The following is a 16,558-nucleotide window of genomic DNA, read 5'->3' as shown; positions in this document are numbered from 1 at the left end:
GGCGGTGGCGGGGAGGAGGCGGAAATCCTCAATAAATAAATAAATTAAAAAAAAACCCTAAAAAAAAGATTAACAATAAAAGGACTCCTGTTGATATTCTGTTGTACTTACAGATCAGTACCTTACTTAGCCATCACCAAAGATGATTCCTCTTGCCACAGACTGAAGCAAATATAGAGACCCACATCCAGACGTTATGCAGAGAGAGAAAGACAATAGAACACATAGCTCTAAATGAGTTGTATCCATTGAAACCTTCATTTCAGAGTTTAGGAACCCCAGTGGAAGTGCAGGCAGAAAGAGTGTAAGAACCAGAGAAGATGGAGGACACCGAGAGAACAAGGTCCTCTGAATCAGCTGAGAAAGGCTTATATGAATTCACAAAGACTAAAGAAGCATGAGCAAACCCTACACTGGCTGCAATAGATCCTATGTATACAATATTGTAGTTCTTAGCTTAGCATTTTTATGGGATTCTTGAGTGTGTAAATAAGTGGGTCTCTGATTCTTGGGCCTGCTCTTCGGTTTCTTTCATTCTCTTGGTTCACTTTATCTAGCCTTGATGTGATGGTATTTGTTTAATCTAATTATATTTTATTTTGTCATATTTGATTGTTATCTCCAATAAGCCTGTTCTGTTCAAATGAGAGACGAAAAGGGGAGTGGATCGGGAGAGGAGAGGAAATTGGGAGGGGACTGGGAAGAGTGGAGGGATAGGAAACTAATCAAGATATACTGTATGAAAAAAATTTATTCTTTTTGGTTTTGTTTGCTTTTTTTTTGAGACAGGGTTTCTCTGTATAGCTCTGCCTGTTGTTAAACTCACTGTGTAGACTAGGCTGGCCTTGAACTCACAGATCTACCTGCCTTTGCCTCCCAAGTGCTGGGATCAAAGGTATGCAGGACTACCACCAAAACAAAAGAGTCTGTTTTCAATAAACAGAAAAAAAATCCCACAATTTTAAAAATGAAAGAAAAAAAAGTATTGGATAACTGTAGACATGATCTACAAAGGTGCGTTTTACTCGTAATTCAAACATTTTTATTAAAATGGATGAAGTCAATCATAAATTAGGTGACAGCAGACTTGGAATTTGTAAATAGCTAAATAGGCTGATGAATAGGCACAAATTCAAAAGATGAAGTGTTAAGAACACAGTGAAATGCTTGGCATCTAGCCTAAATAGTATTGAACTATATAGATTTGTAAGGATGGAGTTTTTAATACAAATGAGGCCTGAGATTTACTTGCTTGCAAACTCAATTACATGACATTAGTTCTAAAATATAAATGTGATTTGGTGCTACATTAATGATTAACAATGGTCCTATGGCCCATGAAACTATCTTTGTGCATACAGCACCATATATGAATGCTTTTCTTAGGAAAAAGAGTTCCTGCCGCCGTTCATTAGCTTTTTAATGAGAAAAGTGACTCATGAAAAATGAAGCTTGAGCAGCTCAGTATGAAATGGTAAAAAAGTCTTATTCTGGATACATGTTAGGTCAAATTACACTTGTACCACTGGAGTCAGTTCTGGAAATGCACTTTAAGAGAGAAGCGGATTAATTGAAGCATCTCCAGAAGGCAGTCGGGAGCAGCGAAAAGTCTGAAACCATGACTTGTAAATGTATATTGAAGGATCTAGAGGGCAAGGCTGGGAGAAAGTATGATTTTACACAAATATCACATGTGACTTAAAAAGTAATGGTTAGATTGAAAGAAGATATAGTTGTAAGTATGATAGAGACTGTGAGGAAATGGAAATTCTCATAAATTGTTAATGAGTGTACAATGATATGATTATAGTACACAGCAATTTTGAATGATTTCACATTTATTTGCTCATCTTTTAAAAGTATTTTGTAGACAAAGTATATGTAAGACACCAAGACATTTATAAGGTGTTTTATTAATTGTCCCAAACTGGATATTCTCAAAAAACTTATCACATTTAAAAATACCACACAGCAGTTTAAAGCAAAGTAGTTTTAAACTTTATCTATGCACATCGGGTTCAAAGTACTTTTTGAACAGAACAAAACAGTTTAAATCGATGTGCATAGATAAAGATTTAGCTAGTAGTGTGAGCATCTAGTACATGATGGCAACCGTATGTGTGTGTGACCCGGGATCAACTCATTGGACCCTCATGTCATGCTGAAGACTCTGAAAGGAATCTTACCTCCTGCTGGTGCGTGATCAGAAATTTAACTCAGTGAATATCTGTTTGTTTTTCATTGAGACACCATGTGCCGATCAGTCTGGACGACTACAGTTCCACAGGAAACACAAGCAGCAGGCTTCCCATCAGGATGGTTGCTCCCTCAGGCGGGGTCCTGGCTAGTGTTTTGTCAATCTGACACAAGTTAAAGTTATTTGGGAAAAAAGAACCTCAAATGAGACAATGTCTCCTCCTTGTTTTTGCTGACAGGCTCGTACAACGTTTTCTTGAATGATGATTGACATGGGAGGGTCCAGCCCAGTGTGCGTGGTGTTACCCGTCAGCAGGTGCTATGGTGTGTACAAAAAAGCAGGATGAGAAAGCTGTGGGAAGCAAGCCTGTAAGCAGTGGTCCTCCATAGCTCTGATTCAGTTCCTGCCTCCCTGCTTCCTGCCTTGTCTTTCCTCGAGGGTGAGTGTGACTGAAGAGTTGGTTTTGATCATGGGGTTTCCCCACAGCAATAGAAAATTAACTAAGAAAGATGACTGCAGGGGTGGGGGTTGGGCATCCAACACCTATTCCAGAAAGAAGTATTTACTACTGCTGTATTAGTTTTATTTTACTTTTATATCACTTTGGCTTTCGTTCTTATTTGTTAAATCTTTACTCACCTCTTAGCTATTTTATTTGAGCTTTTGCATTGTCTAAGATTTTTATTGCTCTGTTTTTGTGTCTGTTTTATTTTTTCTCTACTATTTCTCTTATCTATTTTATTCTTGTGTCATATCTTTGCTCCTCTTGCTTTTCATCTTAACTGTACCTTTTTATGGATTGAATAATCTTTAACTTGCAGTTACCCTAATAGTATCCCAACTCTGCCTTTCCATTCACCTTACTTTGCTATTTTTATCTGTTGCTCTAATATTACTTCCTAGCCCTATATGGTTTGTATACTTCCAGCTCACTTCCTTAATAGCTAATTTCTTAACACAGATTATATTATATATTATTCCTCTCTTCTAACAAACTTATACAAAGATACATCCATAAAAGAAACTTATAGGTCAATATTTCTGATAAACACAATTACAAAACTTCTCAGTAAAAATACCTGTAAACTGAGTTAAATGATGCTTCCAAAAACAACACTTTCCATGAACAAGTTGGATTCATTGCAAGGATACACATCAAAAAGTATAACCTCTCACATGAGGAAATGTAAAAACAGAAATCAAATTATTATTTATGACAAGTGATGCAGATGTCTAATGTCACTTTATGATAAAAATCCAGAAAAACTTTGGAATAGAAAAAATATTCTTCTTCATGATAAAGGTTAAATACAAAAATAAGTGTTTTTAAACATAAAGTAAAGAAAGCCAGCCCACAAATCATAATCCCGGAGAACCTAGACAACAATGAGGACCCTAAGAGAGACATACATAGATCTAATCTACATGGGAAGTAGAAAAAGACAAGATCTCCTGAGTAAATTGGGAGCATGGGAACCTTGGGAGAGGATTGAAAGGGAGGGGAAGGTCAGGGAGGGAAGTAGAGAAAATGTAGAGCTCAATAAAAATCAATAAACAATATTTATTTACATATTTAAATGATATTTAATTAATATATCAATAAGCAATTGATATATTGCTATTTACGAGAAATACCTATAACTAACATTATACTCTATGTGAAGAAATTCAAAGCTTTTCCATGAAAATCAGAAATGAGATGATGATGATGTCTCATGTCTCCCTTCTTATGCAATATAGTGTTTGAAGTCTTGGCTGGAACAATGAGACAAAAGATGACATTAAAAGGAATACAAATAGGAAAAGAGGGAGTCAAAGAATCTTCATTTGCAGATGTCCTGATAAAACAGATCCTAAAGATTTCACCAGAGAGCTTTGATGCCTGATATGTTTTTTATCAAAGTAGTGAAAAACAAAATCAACACACAGAAACTAATAGTCTTTCTATAGACCAATGACAAATGTTCTGAGCAAGATACCAGAAAAATTAACCTCAGCACAAAACCATCCCCCACCCAACACCCTGGACTAAGTCTAATAATTTAGAATATTATATTAAATTCTCCAAATGATATAGTGAAGAAATAGAGGAAACTGCTTTCAAATTTTAAAATGAATTAAAAAGTAAGTGCAAGTAGGCGGATGATAGCCTTCTTGCTTTGAAATATAGCTGTGAAACGATCAGAGAAGCAATGAGTTTGTATGTTTGTATAATACATGAATGGTCTCACAGTGAAGGACACATGAGTGACTGCAAGCATGGAAATGTGTTTACATGATTTCATTTTGGGGAGACTTCAATGAACAAGTTTCTATGAGAAGGCTTATGAAGGCTATGTGTATACCAAATTTCATTTCCTAAGGAAATTTATTTAAAGTTTTTTTATTACCTATCCCTTTATTTTCTTGTAACTTATTTGTAAAATGATTTAAAATATAAAATAATAAAGAGGACTCATGATATATGATGATGATTTTCTTGCTATAAAAGAGTTAAGTGGAAATAGATAATTATAAATAATCAATTATTGTAAGTACTTGATAGAAGCATAAGAATGTAGCAAAAAGTCACATAAGAGATTTTGCAAGAGTTTGAAAAATATCTTATGAGAACTTTTCCTTTATTCTATCTTTGACATAAATTTTTGTGTTAATTTTACTCTTGATATTTTCCCAATGCTTACAGTTTATTCCAATGGAAATGGCTTTTTAATTGGTGTGGGGTTTTGTTTAGGAAGATGAAATAGTTCTGGTGATGGATGGTGATGTTGTCTGTCCAGCAATGTTATTGTAGTTAATGCCACTAAATTGTACATCTAAAAATGGGCTTTTTAAGCTATTTATACTTCATCTAATTAAAAATTCTCACATTCACTGACAATAAAATAATTACATTTTAAATTCACCACTACAGAATACTTCCGGAATAGCATATTCTCACTAAAGCCTTGATTTTGAGTGAGCCGTTAGTTTTGGGAAAGAATCAGTATAATGTGGATGTTGTGTGTATGGATACACTCACAACAGAGAGTTCAGCGTGAACACACCAAAAATATTTCAGTTGAATACTTGAGCACAGTATAGCTTGATGTTAGGAACTGCTCTTGTGTGCAATGGGGGTTGCAGTGGGAGAACATTTCATTCCCAAGAGGAATTGATTTGGCTGAATAGCTTCCACTGTGTCTGTCTCCTGAGTCAAGATGCATACAACAAAGCTCTGAGATCTTATACACTTGAGTAATCAGCATCCTGGACCCCTTGGGGCCCACAGTTTGCATCTGGCCACTTGTGTCTCCTTTCCCACTGGCTTCCTTCCATCACACATGATCCACAATGCCAACCACGCCTGCTGTCTTTGGAATCTGATGATGGGACCATGAAGACACATTTGTGAGAATTTCAATAAATGTGATTTTGATCAAGAGCAAACCTTGTGTGAAAGAGTAAACCTTGTCTATATAAAAATAAAAATCTTGAATTGCTGAAGTTCCAGGGCACTGGCAGTCTTAGACATATTATTATGCTAGGTTTAGATATATGGGCAATGTATAATGAACTGGGGCAAGGGATAGTATTTTTCTTTGTTAGCTTTGGAAATTTCTATATGTGTGCTTAATGTTTCCTCCATATTTCTTATGAGTCTCCCATTTTCCTGAGAAGCTGAAAAACTTTTGTGCTCTATTCATTACAAGGATTTCTCTGCAATTTTTTAAAAAAGGATTTCTAGCAGTGGGGTCCTTTCAGAACACCTACAGAGGATACAAAAACCACACTGTTGTGTATTGTATTGATGTCAACAGGATTGTGTCTGCACCCTAGTGTGATGTCAGAACAATAAAATGTGCCTTTCACGCTGCCAACTCACTGGAATAAAAGAGCCATTCAGAGAGAGCCTCTTGGATGGTCACAGTTCTTTAGGAGGTTTTATGCATGTTCACACAAGCTTATAACTTTGGACATTTCTTTAAACACTGCCCTTACCATCTCTCCTTGTTGAGGCTGAGTTTTCAGAGATGAGTGAATATTTTTATATTTAGAAGATGAAACATCTGTTCATTCTTTGCTTAACAGAAATAAATAAGCTTTCTAGAGTGCCTGCGTCTCAAGGCCAGGGTAGCATGTCACTCGGGCTGCTTTTTAAAGGCCCTATGGTTAAGATCAACAGTCAATGTAGGTTTCATGAGTCTGGTCTCTGTGCAGTTGTGAAGCCCCCGAGGAAAGGATTAACTCTTACAGGCATGGCTACCCCAAAGGATAATGGGAAAGAAAATGGGAGCATTTCACATTTCTGTGCCTCACATGAGAAAGCATTTCACTTCAGCAGTTAGACTTTGGAGAGAGAAAATGAAGCACTCTACCCTACTTTCTGAGTCTCCAATTAATTGTGACACTTTCTTTCCCTGAATTACAAGTTCATTTTGATTACTGGAGAAACTGGATGTCCAAGGGAAAGACATTGATTACCTGGAAGCTACCTTTCCTATCCCACCCATCCATGTCTGTGTTCTTGTATTAGGCCTTCCTCTTTGGAATACAGAACCTTTTCCTTCATAAATAAACACTGAAAAGCGTAATTTTAAAGATCATAAGGTACTTCATTACAGAGTAACTACTGATTTAAAGCAATAGCTTGATTAGGATACCTTGTTATTTTTGTTTTCTATAACTCGCTGCAACTTTAAATATTTTTTGGTTGAATCAGTATGTCTCTGCTTAACTCTTTTGATTTGTTATGAACAAGAAATGCCATAATCTCCCTTTTTGTGAGCATGTCGAGCACTTATGGAGTAGAGACTTCTACGAGGTGCAGATCCTTGCAATGGGGTGTGGGCCATTTATTATCAAAGGACTTGAGATGGAATTTAGGCTCATACTTGATAAGCAACACTCCGCCTTTCAGTCACAGCCGAGTTTTGTATTTTCTATATTCTAGTAGATATGGTTAAGTTGCTACTGAAACAGCTCTATCATCTTGCATCCCCAATAACAATGCACTTTTTCCATTTTTTACTCTTTCAAATATGATGCTCACAAAATAAGATGTTGGCATCATGGGCAAAATGTCATAGGTTAATTCTTTGGTTCTGTATTTGTATTTGTTTAGAGATACAGCCACATGAGGTCAAGGAGACCCATAAACCAAATGTGATTGAAGTCCTGATCCTTTTCATCCACTACCTGGTGCTGGAATTACAGGAACAAGCCGCATTCCCAAACGCTATAGCTTAATTTCCATTGCAATATTTTTAAAAAGCCAGAAATTTTGTCACTGGTTATTGAACATTTATATATACAATTTTAATTGATATTTATCTTGGAAACATTTGCATGGTTTCTATTTAATTAGATATTATAGATTAGCAGAAAATCTAATTTTTTATGTTTAATGTTTTCTATGTCTGGCAAGTTTGTTCTTTTAATTTATCTATCTTTTAATTTTACTTGTGATACTTTTTACTTAGAAATATTTTTAATTATAATCCACTTTTTTATCAATTTTCTTAGGATTTGTAGGTCTTACAGGTATTCTAAAAGTGATTTCCATAAAAGTACTGTTCATGTTTTCTTCTAGGACGATTTGCTTGAATATTAAATCTGTCTGAACTGTGTTTGTGTGTATACCCATATGCATGTGAATGATATAGATTTGTGTTTCTGTGGGGCTGTTCATGCCTGTACAGCTTCATGTGGTAGTCAGAGTGAAGATCAGGGTCTTCCTCAGTCACTTTCACACAAGCTTACAGCACTCATATACATATAGAGCATGTACTATGGAGTAGCAAGTTTTCTAGTGGTACATTTGACCCACACTTGGCAATTTTGTGAAGACTAGTTTAACTAAAGTAGATAATCTTTAATTCTATGTAGCATAGTAACTTTTTAAATAATTAAATAAAGATAGACAGTGAGTGCTTTTGTTCTGGCTTCTACAAATGGCTCAGCCAAAAGAACCAAAATGCCCAGCTATGGTCCTGGTGGCCTTCTGTAGCTCATCAGTTCTCTGGTTGTGGTTTAGGATCTTTTGGGAGAAGTGGAGGGGATAAAAAAGAATGTACAACTAAACACTGGTTGAAAACAAGCCTTAGAGAGGCTGAGTGGTTCTTGTACACATGTCTGAACCAGCAATTGATGTGTCTGTAGCTGCCACTACAACACTGATCAACTCTCCCAGGAAGCTTAGCTTACGATATGATATTTGTATGATATGTCGAGAATTCATAACCAAGGATCATTGCATTTGAAAAGGTGTCATCCTTAGTGTCCTCAGAGCAATGACATATCGCAATATAATTGTGCTACACCCTATAAATGATCCCCATCCTTCATGTCTCACATGAGACAGTCTAAGCCCTGTATGTTTTGCCTCCAAAGTGCCCGGCACTTCCCAACTTTTTCCATTTTTTGCTTGTACCATCTTGAAACTATGACCTTTCACTTCCTTCTTAATGAGCCCCCAACTTCTTCCTCTGTCAGTCCATTCACTCAGTAGTCTAAATGACCTTTTCTTCTCGAAAATGGTCTCTTTTACAAATAATGCTACTATAAACACAGTTGAGCAAATGTCCCTGTGGTATGAGTGTACATCTTTTAGGAATACGCCCAGGAGTGGTATTGCTGAGTCTTGAGATAGATTGATTTCCAATTTTCTGAGAAACTGCTATACTGCTTTCCAAAGGGTCTGTATAAGTTTGCACTCCCAATAGCAATAGAAGAGTGTTCCCCTTACTCTACATCTTCTCCAGAATAAGCTATCATTGGTGTTTTTAATCTTAGCCATTTTCACTGGTGTAAGATGATTTCTCAGAATTCTCTATCTAAATATGTACCCAATTTTTTGATTGTATTATTTGGTGTTTTGATGTCTAGTTTTTTTTTTATTTCTTTATATATTTTAAAGGTCAGCACTTTGTCCGATGTGGGGCTAGTGAAGATATTTTCCCATTCTGTAGGCTCCCATTTTGTTTTAGTTACTTCATCCTTTACCTTACAGAAGCTTCTCTGTTTCAGGTGGTCGCATTCTGGAAACAACCTAGGTGAACCTCAAAGAATGGATAAAGAAAATGTGATACATTTACACTACTCAGCAGTAAAAAAAAAACAATGATGACTTGAAATTTGCATGCAAATGGATGGAACTAGTAAGAACCATCCTGAGTGAGGTAACCCAGATCCAGCTAGCCAAACATGGAAACAAAAAATGTACTTATAAGTGGATATTAGACATAAGGAAGCAAAGGATAACCAGTTATAGTCCATGATCCAGGAGACCTTAGGTTACAAGGAGAACTCTAAAAGAAACATACATAGATCCATCTGGGAGGGGAAAACAGAGAAGATCTCCTGAAAAAAAATGGGAGTATGGGGCTGGGGTAGAGAAGGGAGGGTGGAAGAGGAAGGAGAGGGGATAAGGAGAGGAAGGAGAAGAACATGTGGGAACAGGATGCTCAGGAAGGGGGAAGGACAGAAAGGGAGAGAAAGGAAAAAAGTATCTTGATTGATGGAGCCATTCATTAAAGTGAGAAACAGGGCAATAGGGAAATTCCTGGGAATCCACAAGGATGACACCAGATAACAGTGGAGAGGAAGCCTAAATTGTCCTCCTGTAATCAGATTGATGACTACCTTAATTGTCATCGTATAACACTTATCCAGCAACTGAAGGAAGCAGATACAGGGATCTACAGTGAAGCACTGGACTGAACTGCCAGAGATCAGTCCAAGAGAGGGAGGAGCCATAATATGAGCAAAGGGTCAAGACCATGATGGTGATACCCACAGAAACAGCTGACTTGAGCTAGTGAGAGCTCACTGACTCTGGACTGATAGCAGGGGGACCCTGCGTAGGACCAAACTAGGCCCACTGAATGTAAGGGACAGTTTTGAGGCTTGGGCAATCTGTGAGGTCACTGGCAATGGGGCCAGGATTTATCCCTAATGCTTCAATTGGCATCTTGGAGCACATTCTCTTTGGAGGGATACCTTGTTCTTGCCTGGAAGTGGAGTGTCAGACTTTTTTGACTCCCCATGGGAAGGAAGCCTTACCCTTTCTGAGGAGTGGGTATGAGTGGGGGTGGCAGGAAGAGTGGGATATGAAGACTGGGCCGGGGGGGAGTGGGAATGGGGTACCTATGTAAAATGAGAAAAGACTGTATTAAAAATTATTAATAAAAAAGAAAAAAATATAAATGATGTCTTTCAATTGGCACATGATAACTCCACATCTTTGTGGATGAACTATGCTAATTCAATACGTGAATTCTTTGTTATGGTCTAATCATGGAAGTAACATTTCTGTCTCCTAAACGCTTGCCATTTCTTTCTGCGGGGAACATTCAAATTCCTCTTTTGTCTCTTGTTGTAATTCTTTGTTGTTGTTGTTTTGTTTTTGTTTTTGGTGGAACGTGTACGGCTTTTTTTTTGGTACCCTACTACACTACATGTAGAACTCTAGAGTGTTTTCTTCCTACCTGCCTGCTTGTGATAATGGATCCATTCGATCTTCTTCTCTACTTCCTTCCCCTGCCTAGTAGCCACACTCTGCTTTATGAATTTTAATTCTGTAGTTTCCCTTGTGAGAAAACACAGATTCATTTATCTTTCCATCATGTGTGTGTGTTTAATCCAGTGTTCTCTGGTTCTATAAATATTTTTTAACAATTAAAAAATTAATTTAAATTTAAAAAACTCAGATTACAAAATTTAAAAAGTCTTTTAAAAAGTTCTAACATAGTGGTGTAACCACTGGTAAGGTGAACATGTTCTCTGGTAAATAATAATCTCTGCTATACTTCTGTAATCACCCCTAATGAAACTCACATAGGTTCATTAAACAGAAAGACGTGAAAATAGAAAGGGGCTAGTTGGAAAAAGAGAGGGGATTGGCAGGAGTAGGAGGGGGACAAGAGAGGGTTATTGGAGCTCGAGGTGGTGGTGATGGTGATGGTGGTGGTGATGGTTGTGGTACACCTTTGCTCCAGAAAAATGTTCCAGGGAAGTCTTCATCAGGGCAGTTTTTGGTAGCAAAAAATTAATGTGGGTGTCATCTGCTGGAGAATGGATGAGTAACCTATGGTAGAATGTTATGTGCTTTCCAAATAAAGATGTAGATTTTACATTGAACATTAGTGTGAAAATAAGACATACTGCAATATAATTTTCATATCAGAATGATGCATGCAAACTAGAAGCACACCCTCTCAAGGATATTGATTGATTTGTGGCACATATTAAGCATATTTAAAAGGGAAAGGGATATAAGGAAACCATGAATGGGAACAACAATGAAGGCAAGAAGTCAAAATAAGGCGTGAACTGTGAACTGTGAACTGTGAACTGTGAACTGTGAACTGTGGTCATGGAGGATGCTGGTAATTGCAGGTGTGGTTGATTAGGAAGTTTGTAGCTGAAATTCAAGAAGAGCCCCAAAGGGTTCTCGAGAACACAAATGGTTTGTGAACTATTTGCAATTTGAGGCAATTTGTGCCATTCCATTCACTTGATCATGAGTAACTTCCCCAGCAGAGAGCGATTTACATGTCAGACTTCACGGTAACCAAGAGTGTGCAAGGCAACAGGATTCATGTTGAACTGAATAGAAAGCAGGGCCGCTGGGTGAAGCAATTCTCTCTACTAACTCGAGGGCGAAATTCGATGTCACAACACGATTACCAAAAATATGAGAGGGCAAAGGTCAAGAATTTTCCTGATGTTTTCCTCATGGCATTCTGTTCTATTTTAGTTTCGTGTATCAGCTATCCGTGGGTTGATGCCAAGTGGAATGTACTTGCTGGAAAGAAATAAAAAAAAAGAATCTGAGAATATTACACATTATAGTAACAGATGGTTTCCACATCACCCCTAATTCCTGGTCAGAGCATGATAAAAGATAGTGCATAGATGAAAAAATATGCCTGCTAACTTTTCTCATTAGTGAAGAGAGGTCAAGAGCTAAATATGAGTGATGAGGTGTTGATGGCTCCACACACTAAGACCACTTAAAGGTGATGCTTAAAATCTTTGACTTCTTATGTTATCTGCCAAATCTGAAATCCAACAGGATACTGACACAATGGTTTGAAACCTTTAATTTTAGAATTCTATGTAGTTTGTGGTATGGGAGGTAAATTCTCTCCAAATTGTCTTCTTTTCTTTAATTGCTTCATTGTTTCTCTCCAAAATCTTCTGTGTAGCGGCCTTTGGAGTCTTCAGGTTTATCATTGTTAAAATGAAAATTTAAGTGCCCCCAAATTGTTCTTGAGTGGTTCAAGATGCAGGATTGAAGAAAAAAAATTCCTATCCCTATGGAGTTTATATATTGTTGTCTTAATTCTGGTTAGTCTTGAGTATAAAATGTTTACTATTATGATATAATAATATCAGAAAAATTATTTTTATAAGGTACTTTTGAAATTTGGTAAAATTTTGTCCTGATATTGTTAGTCTGGACCTTGGAGCATTTGACTGTTGTGATATGACTGCTTATTGTACAGATTTAAATATAATTTGGGTCAAATAATATCTCTAAACAACAGCAAAACTATCTGGAAAAACAGAGTAAAGCTATAGAATGCTAAAAAAAAAAAAGAAAGTTCTAACATACAACCTACCAATCTTCTTACATATATCCCTAATTATGGACATCAAATAACTGACCTGATTCAATGCTATTCATTAAACTATAGACCACATTCATTTCACCAGCTGTTCCTCTGATGTTTCTGCTCCAGGATCCAATCTAGGTTCCCACACTACATTCCTATGTCATAACTCTTTAGTGTACTGCAGTTTGTAACAGGTCTTTGGTCCTGCCTTATTGGAACTTGCCTTTACTGACTGGTTCTGAAGAGAGTTTGTAAATTTAGGTTTGTCTGTTTTCCCCAGGATTACATGTGATTATTCAGTTGGGGGAAGAATAGCCATGAAAAGTGTGCTTTTTTCCAGACATGATGCCATTTGTGGGTTAAACACACACACACACACACACACACACACACACACACACACACACACACACGATATGGCTGGCTTATTAAAGATATAAATTAGATTGTGTCACACACATTTATTGGTTTCCTCTGTCCTACTCTACAATACTATATATTACTTTAACTTAAGCATTTTATAAGGGTCAATATGAGAATGAGAATTGTGTTTAAAGCTAAATAAACCTCTTGCCCGGTCTAGACTGTCTCTCTTAAGGCTTGAGCCAGCTGTTGGACATATAAATCCCAAAAAAGGCAGCACTATCTTTCAGCTCCTGTGGAAACACAGTCCATTATTCCAAGTTGCAAAACTACCTGTTGTCATAAAGAGTCCTGTGGATAAAGGCGCACAGCTAACTTAGGTGGTGTTAGCTAAGTCATTTAGAAGATGTGTGGGAGACAGGATATGTTTTCAGCAGCCCTTAGGGGAGAACTTGTCACCACGAGTCTTGGGGAACTTGAATCCCACTCATTGCATCTGCTCTGCTGTGTAGAAGGGCACAGCCCTTTTGATCATTGTACTATGCTAGGGCACGACCTGTGTTGTGTTAATATCATTCAACAATAAAATTCTTTACTTTGTGGAAAGGTTTTCTGTTTTGCGAGATGATGTTTTTAGCTCTGTTTTCCCCAGAGTTTCCCTTCTACTTGCTCCACTCATTATGGCTTTCTTTCATATACTGGAAAATGCTAAAGTTCGACTGTCTTTTACCTGAAATGTAAGGTGTACGATGGCAGTTGAGGCAATGCATACAGGAGTGCTTCCCATGGCGGGGGCTTTTAAGGCACAGATTGCCAAAACTCAACCTTGAAGTTTCCCCTGGGGAGGGGCTTAGAATTAGCATTTTAAGAGTGATGCCGACCTTGTTGATTTGGGCTCAGCACTTTGAGAACTACAAGTATTGCATGAGTACTGAAAAGATGACATTTGCTCATAACAACCTTTTCAGAGTTGACCATGGCTTCTTTTTAAAAGTGTTTGCTTTTATTTTATGTGCATGACCATTTTGCCTGCTCATGTGTGTGTATATCACATACATGCCTGGGTGAGTTCTTTCTCACAACAGAGAAGCAAACTGGGCTACTAGCTATGCACTCCACCAGTGGAAACACACTATTAACCCAAGGAAAGGGTTATTTTACATGTTCCATTTTAAGGCTTCTATATCTATTTTTTTTACCTTGTGTGTGTGCATATGTGTGTATCACATGTACCAGTTACACACATTATATCATTTAATGTTTTATTCCTGGTTAAATGTTATTCCTTTCTCTGTCACCCATGAAATACTTAAGCCTCTGAGTGCTTTATTACTGTCTTGTGGGTCTTATGTGGTTAGTGACAGGTGCACTTCTTCTATAGGCCTTTCTCACTTAAGCATGAAGTCATTGTACTAGGTTGCTTTTCAGGAGAATAGATACAAACTTTACTTTGAGGCTAATTTGTTGTTTGTTATCAGACTGACAAGGAAGTCACTTATTTGCTTAAAGTATTCATATTCTGATATGAAAGACTGGTTAATATAAATGTCCTGACTTGAAGTATTGTGTCCGTCCTTTGTTAACCATGGAAGATGATAGCCTTGCTTATTGAAGCAGCTGGAAGTATTTTAAAGCTGAAATCTATGCCCCAACAATGCTGAAGCATGCATGGGCAGCCTGTATATGGAGCATGCATGGACAGCCTGTATATGAAGCACACATGGGCAGCCCGTATATGAAGCATGCATGGGCAGCCCTATATAAAGTATGAATGAGCAGCCCATATATAAAGTATGCAGGGGCAGCCTGTATATGGAGCATGCATGGGCAGCCCTGTATATGGAGCATGCATGGGCAGCCCGTATATGAAGCATGCATGGACAGCCTGTATATGGAGCATGCATAGGCATCCCGTATATGAAGCTCACATATAAAGTATGAATGGGCAGCCCATATATGAAGTATGCATGGGCAGCCCTGTATATGAAGCTTGCATGGGCAGCCCACATATAAAGTATGCATGGGCAGCCCTGTATATGAAGTTTGCATGGGCAGCCCACATATCAAGTTGGAATGGGCAGTCCACATATGAAGTATGCATGGGCAGCCCATATATAAAGTATGCATGAGTAGCCCTGTATATGAAGCTTCCATGGGCAGCCCATACATGGCCATTCTATTGAACTTGTCCATATTGGATTTCATGGTCAAAGATGATGAGGATGCTGACCAGTCTCTTCCTCAAGAGGGGACCAGATCTTATTACAGATGGTTGAGCCACCATGTGGTTGCTGGAATTGAACTCAGGACCTTTGGAAGAGCAGGCAGTGTTCTTAATCTCTTCAACCACCTCTTCTTGCGTTTGAATAATTTTCTAAGTAGCAGAAACAAACAACTTTTCCTTTCTTTTGTTTAATTGCCTATATGATATTTTGTGTTTTATATGAAAAGAAACTAAGTCTAATGAGTATTCAAATTCCCAGGAATACATAGATCACCTTGAAAACCCCTGAGAAACCAACCAGGAAAGGCGCATGACTACACCCACGAGTGCCCCTCTTTTTTCAAGTCAAAACTGATGGCCAATAGGATGGCATGGGTACCCAGCCCATGCTGCCACTATTTATAAATTCTTGATATTTTAGAATTGCATTGTACCATTAATCCCAGAATCATAAAAACAGTTGTTAAAATTTATACCATATTAATCTGATTAACACTGAGATGGTCAAAATAAAGGATTGGAGAGAAATATTTATTTCACAAGGGTAAGGACTTTAATACGCAGAAAGCTGCATAAATCTGCAGATGTTCTAATTAGATTCAGCTGAACTGCCTCAGCATGCAGAATAACATGGATTTACTCTAGCAACCACTAAGAATAACTTTTCTGATGCAAAAAATGTTGAACTTCCAATATTGAGACATAAACTACCCCAACCCAGGGGACAGTTTCCTTTCACATAAATTTCATTGTTTCCAAGTCCCCTAACACTGAAGTCCCTTTATTCTAAGGCTCCAAATGCATTTGCTGAATTGTACCCTATTGGTACTCTCCTTTGATTACAGTACTTGGAACCTTACTTCCTGTTAACAGTTAAACATTAACCTTAGATCACTAGGATTCCATCAAGAAAGTTATTCATATGATGATTAATTTGCAATCTGGGAGTAGTGCAGACAATGAGAAAATCTGCCTCACAAAGGAGGTGACATTAAGAAAATAAGGAATATATTTCATAGGGAACATTTTGCTAGCTGATTTTGTATCTATCCAATATTTTTGTAATCTTTGTGTGTACGATTCTCTGTCTTTCTCTGTCTGTCTCTCTGTCTCTCTGTCTCTGTCTCTGTCTCTGTCTCTCTCTCTCTCTCTCTCTCTCTCTCTCTCTCTCTC

General features: G+C 37.5%; 1 protein-coding gene across 1 annotated transcript in view; it reads right to left on the bottom strand.

Annotated features, from left to right (window-relative positions):
- Cdh20 (cadherin 20) overlaps window positions 1-16,558 on the bottom strand; it is a 255,653-nt gene that overhangs the window by 160,223 nt on the left and 78,872 nt on the right. The gene's annotated exons all lie outside the window — the stretch shown is intronic.

This window comes from Microtus ochrogaster, chromosome 6, assembly GCF_000317375.1.
Source record: "Microtus ochrogaster isolate Prairie Vole_2 chromosome 6, MicOch1.0, whole genome shotgun sequence".
In the NCBI taxonomy this organism is placed as follows: domain Eukaryota; kingdom Metazoa; phylum Chordata; class Mammalia; order Rodentia; family Cricetidae; genus Microtus; species Microtus ochrogaster.
This window is presented reverse-complemented; position numbering and strand designations above follow the sequence as displayed.